Source organism: Zosterops lateralis (assembly GCF_965231275.1).
Source record: "Zosterops lateralis genome assembly, chromosome: 1".
NCBI classification, from domain to species: domain Eukaryota; kingdom Metazoa; phylum Chordata; class Aves; order Passeriformes; family Zosteropidae; genus Zosterops; species Zosterops lateralis.
Window position 1 is genome coordinate 58,866,950 of NC_139762.1, and position 5,250 is coordinate 58,872,199.

Below are 5,250 nucleotides of genomic sequence, written 5' to 3' on the forward strand. Positions count from 1 at the left end.
CCACACTTTTCAGTTTCACATTATTTGACTCATAGGCTGTCATTTGGGAGCCTTGTTGAACAGGTAGGCCACGAAATATGCATCTTCCTGTGGTTGGTTTGGAGTTTAGAATAGATTCATGTAAGTACATACATCAATGCACACCCTCAGCCCTGGGGGTGTTGCTGCACTCCTCAATTCATGTGCAATGCCTCTGCTTTTGACAGAGACAACTATGAATGAGGGTTGACTCACTTTGCCTGGGAAGTGCCAGGGCATTAGGTTTCAAATTCAAAGGGTATCAGCAGAACAGCTGTTATTCTCTGCTCTTCCTTCAGAAATCTGGCTCATTTCAATAACTCAGCCTAACCCAGCTGTAACTCAGTACAGTATTTTGCAGTTTAATTTACAAAGCAAACTAATTACACACCTTCTCAATAGATGTATAAAAAACCAGCAGTGACAGAAACATCACTTTCACCCCAGTACTTTCAGGGAAGCTGCAAGTAGTCCAGACCTCCTCAAAACCCTCAGCTGATTTCTCCAAGCCCAGATTTCCTCCAGCTGTTCCTCAGCTGCAGAGTGTGGATAATGGTACCCACTTTTCTGAAGGGCTTGGAGGTGGATGGGGAAGAGCACTGCCCAAGGAAAGTGTGTGGTACCGTCAGAGAAACATCTGCTGCACCGCTGGATTGGCACCACCATGGCTCCAGGTGCTGGCTATGTCAGCAGCCAGCATTGCAAAACCCCTTTCATAGTAATATTTATCCAGAAGATCATTATGAGGAAAAGGAAAGAAAACTGACCAGTCCTAATAAATACCAGCCCTTTCAGGAATGAATTTGAAAGCTAGCTTTCTATGTATCAGATGATAGGAATCATAAAGTTAAGCATGCACTTACTTTAACGAACCTGGTCAAAAGCGCTGTCTGGAATGTTTATTTATTCAATCATTTTTACTTGAGTAGACAAAGTAAATCTACCTTTGCTTTTCATAAAATCTTTCTTGCTACATTTTATTTAGTTTAAGTTGGCATCTATTTGATTCAACATGGAAAGCCCGGCCAAATCCAATTAGTGTAATTGAAACTGGTGGAGTTAATTTTTTTTCTTTTTTACCCTCACTTTAAAAACCCAGAAAAAGAATTTTTTTCTTTTTTTGAGACCAAAATTTGAAACTGTTCCTATTTCTCACCTGTACAAGGGATGAGATGGACGGGAGTAAATAATAATAATAATAATAATGCCACAAGTACAAGACCAGGATGGATAGGGCTTTGGGCAATCTGTTCTAGCAGAAGATGGCCTTTACCCACGGCAAAGGGGTTGGAACTCGACAGACTTTTAAGGTCACTTCCAATTCAAATCAATCTATGATTCTGTGAGAAGTGAAAAAATCCCTGTCTGTGCAGCCCATTTTTGCCTGGCTGGCTAGTTGGTTGGTTTTTCCCTCTTGCTACAATACTGCATTTATTCCTGTTAAAACTCTTGAGCAGCCCATTTCAAATCCCAATGGACTCAGATGCATGTGGCAAGCCATGGCGCTCATGACCTCAGTGTGCTGCTCACAAGCAGGGAACCTGGGGCAGCACCTGTTTCTTCTGGCTCCTCCCATCCATACCTCTGCCACTGGAAAGCTCCACATGGAGCCTGGGCTGGTGAAGGACAACGGAGTGTGGTCTGGCAGCCTCAGGGAAGCATGCAGTCCCCATCTCAGCTCCTCCACCCTGGCACAGGGTGGAGCTCCACAGGCTTCCTTGGGTCACTGGCTGCCCCCACAGGCACACCGCCTGCCTTGGGGACTAAGGCGGCTTCTCTGTCAGCTCCCAGCTGAGGTGGCTCGCCCCGCTTCCCAAAAGGGTGTAGCAGGTGGCAGAGAAACAAGTTAATTTTGCTCACAAAAGCTTCGGTGGCTCATTACAGAAATGGAGCCTTCAAAAATATTGCTAAAATATGAATGTTTTGCAGGGGTTGCCACAGAAACTTGTAGAGCATATAATCCAAAATAGGATGTCTAGACAAACTCCTACTGTCTGACCTTTTATGTATTTCCTAATCCAGCCAATCTTGCCAAGCAAATTGGTGACTAAGCAGCAATTCCCTTTACATGGTGTCGTAAAGGCCTGACAAGGCCCAGGTCACGGTTATAAATTTCAGTCTGGCTACTTCAGCAGTTCTCGGCTTCCTTTACCAGCACGGCTCCCGTGTGGTTTCTGGGCTATGATGTGTGCTCTGGATCATCGTGAAGTAATTTTGGGGCTGTAAAATCCAAAAGCCACAGCTCCGCTGCGAAACAGAGAGCACTTTCATCCCGCAGGACCCCAGAGTTTACATAAAATTGTAAAATAGGGAGGCTGGAGAGAGTCTCGGGCGAGAGTAGAATGAAAGACAGCGGCCCCAGACCTGCAGCAGCTGCCTTCTTCTGGGGGCCTGGGGCTAGCTACATCCCTTTTCCCAGAACCCCAGGTGCTGACTGCCTGGAGCCAGCAGCACCAGCATGTCATGGAGGTCCTTCTTTTCCAGGTTCCCATTTTCTTCTCCTTGAACACGCACTTTCGTTTTCCTTTGTTTACCAGAAGTGGCCCTACACAAAAAGGCTTCCATCCTCCCATCACAGCAGAAAATAAACAAAGTGCCCTTCAGTGATGTGTCATTTATCAGCATGGTCAGATTCCAAAAGAATCCCAAAAATGTCAATAAAATGGAAGGAGGCAGAGGGCATTGACTCAGTACTCACTAGCCCTTTAAAAACTGTGTAGGATGTTGGTGTAACTCAGAATACTCTGGGATTCAGTATCAGTTTCTGTGACACAGAAGCAAGCAGCTCCCTCTCTCTATATATATGTGTGCACACAGGTGCACACATGCATTTGTATACACACAGATCATAGAACCATAGAATGCCTTGGTTGGAAGGCACCTTAAAGACTGTCTTGTTCCAGCTCCTCTGCCATAGGCAAGGACAGGTTCCACTAGACCACACTGCTCAGAGACCTGTCCAATCTGGCCTTGAACAATTCCAGGGATGAGGCACCATTCTGGGCAGCCTGTTCCAGTGCCTCACCACCCCCTGTGAAAAGAACTTCTTCCAAAGACTGAATCTAAATCTCTCATCTTTACTTTAAAACCATTCCCCCCTTGTTCTGTCACTATCTGCCCTTGTAAAAAATTTTTCCCCCTCCTTTGTGGAGGCTCTCTTTAGGTACTGAGAGGTGCTGTAAGGTCTCTCCAGAACCTTTTCTTCTCCAGGCTGAACAACCTCAGATCTCTCAGCTTGTCCTCATAGGAGAGGTGCTCCTTCCCTCTGATGAGTCTTCATTTCCCTACTCTGGACCTGCTCTAAGAGGTCCACATCATTCTTGTGCTGAGGACTCCAGATGGGATGAACAAGCTTATAAAGGTGAATAGATTTTTACAACAAATCTGAAGCAGAAGCTTTTAATTTTTTTATATTTTGTTCCACATTGCCCATTCCTCTCTTCCCACAGAGCAAAATTTGGGGCTGTGCTTGGGCTAAAGGAAGGCTGCCATGGGCAGTGGTCTGAGACTGTAAGTGTTTGTGTTTCTGAGTTAAGTTGTCCCAGGGACATGTTCTGGTAAGCTTAAGGAAGTACACACCTCAGGGACAGGGTTGAGCAACACATACGTTACTGAGCTGAAAGCAAGTGTGAGAGAGAGAAAAGAGAGCTATTGTCAGATGGAAATAGGAGGGAATTAGTAAGAAAAAAAAAGGGAAATTAATTTAAATTTAATCAGCACATTAATCATATCATGTGCTCTACAGTATTATGTAGTGGTAATTATGCACTATGTGTATTCAACAGTGGTAAGAGTTAACAACTTAGTATCTGGCCTCTCCATATAGCTTGTTGTAGTGAGGTGTTGGATTTTATATATATTTTCTGTGAACTTTAATTTTCCATGTGGTGTTTGATCAGGAAATGGAAAGCCCCTCAGGTGGAGTGCCAGGAGAAACCTTCCTGAGGAGGATGTGTTCTGCAGTGTGTGTGGAGAAAATCCCAGGAGCAAGTGTTTCATCCTCTGAACCATTTGCTCATGTACAAAACATTGTTTCTACCACAGAGGTTTCATTCTTGAGAAATATTTAAAAAAAAGGTGAAGAAAAAAATTTCTGTGATGTGCAGACAGTTCATACAAGTGCAAAAGAAATTTACAGTTTGTGATGAACCAAAGAGAAAAAGGAGGCACATAAGGAAAACATTGCATTGAGTCCAGGTCCTGCATTGGTGATAAATAATTGCTCCTTCCATCTGTAGCTTCACAAATTTCTTCTTCAAATTAATGGTTAGGTCGCCATAACAGGTGAAATCTTTAAAATTTCCCAGATCCTGAAAAAACTATCTCCTGAAGGGGAGCATCAGGCAACCCATGCTTTGTGTGTGGATCAGGAAGATTTTCTTTGGATATAAACACAAGAACTCAACAGCACTCATCCAACCTGGGCTGTGTGGTTCGCATTAAAAATAGAGGGGATGATAATGGGCATGGCAAGAGGATCACAGAGATCTAGAAGAACAGATAAACAAACATTTGAAGAATTCCTGTAGTGCAAAATATATAACATGGTGAAGAGAAGTCAGAAATTAGTAGTCCAAAGTGAAAGCAAATCTAGAAGTTTCTAAACCTAATTCCCACCTTAATAAAAATGAAAAACCCTGCAACTTCACATTAACCATAAGCTTAATCCTAACCCAAAAACTATAATCCAAAGCTTTACTCTAACCCACACAACCTAATGACCTCTAATGACCCTAACCTTAATAACCCTAACAGTTACAAGCCATAACTCTAAATGCCCTAACCCAATACCGTAATGCTAATCCTATGTCAATGCAAATTTAGAAGTGTCTAAAGCAAACCTTACCACCTTGGCCATACCAGGGTGAGACCTCTCTTTGAATCAGACTTCTTCTTCGAATCAGATTTCTCACATTAGAAATTATTCCTTTCAGCTTTTCTCAGCAATTCTCCGAGCCCATTTTTCTGGTTCCTCCTTTTGGCTTGAATGAAAATGATGAGTGTGTCCTGTGGTCCTTTGCTTCAGGGGCACTTCACTTAGTGGAACAGGGACTTGTGCTCTTCCATCTACACAGACACATGAGTCCCCCTTGTTGGTGAAGCTGGCAGTCCCTGCAAGTCTATTTTAACTGCTGGCTGCAAAGAGCTGCCTCCCTGGGTTGCAGCTATGCTGGCCTTCCTCAGGAGGTCCTGCCACATCCTACCTCTCCCTGCTCTTCCTAGTACAAGGAC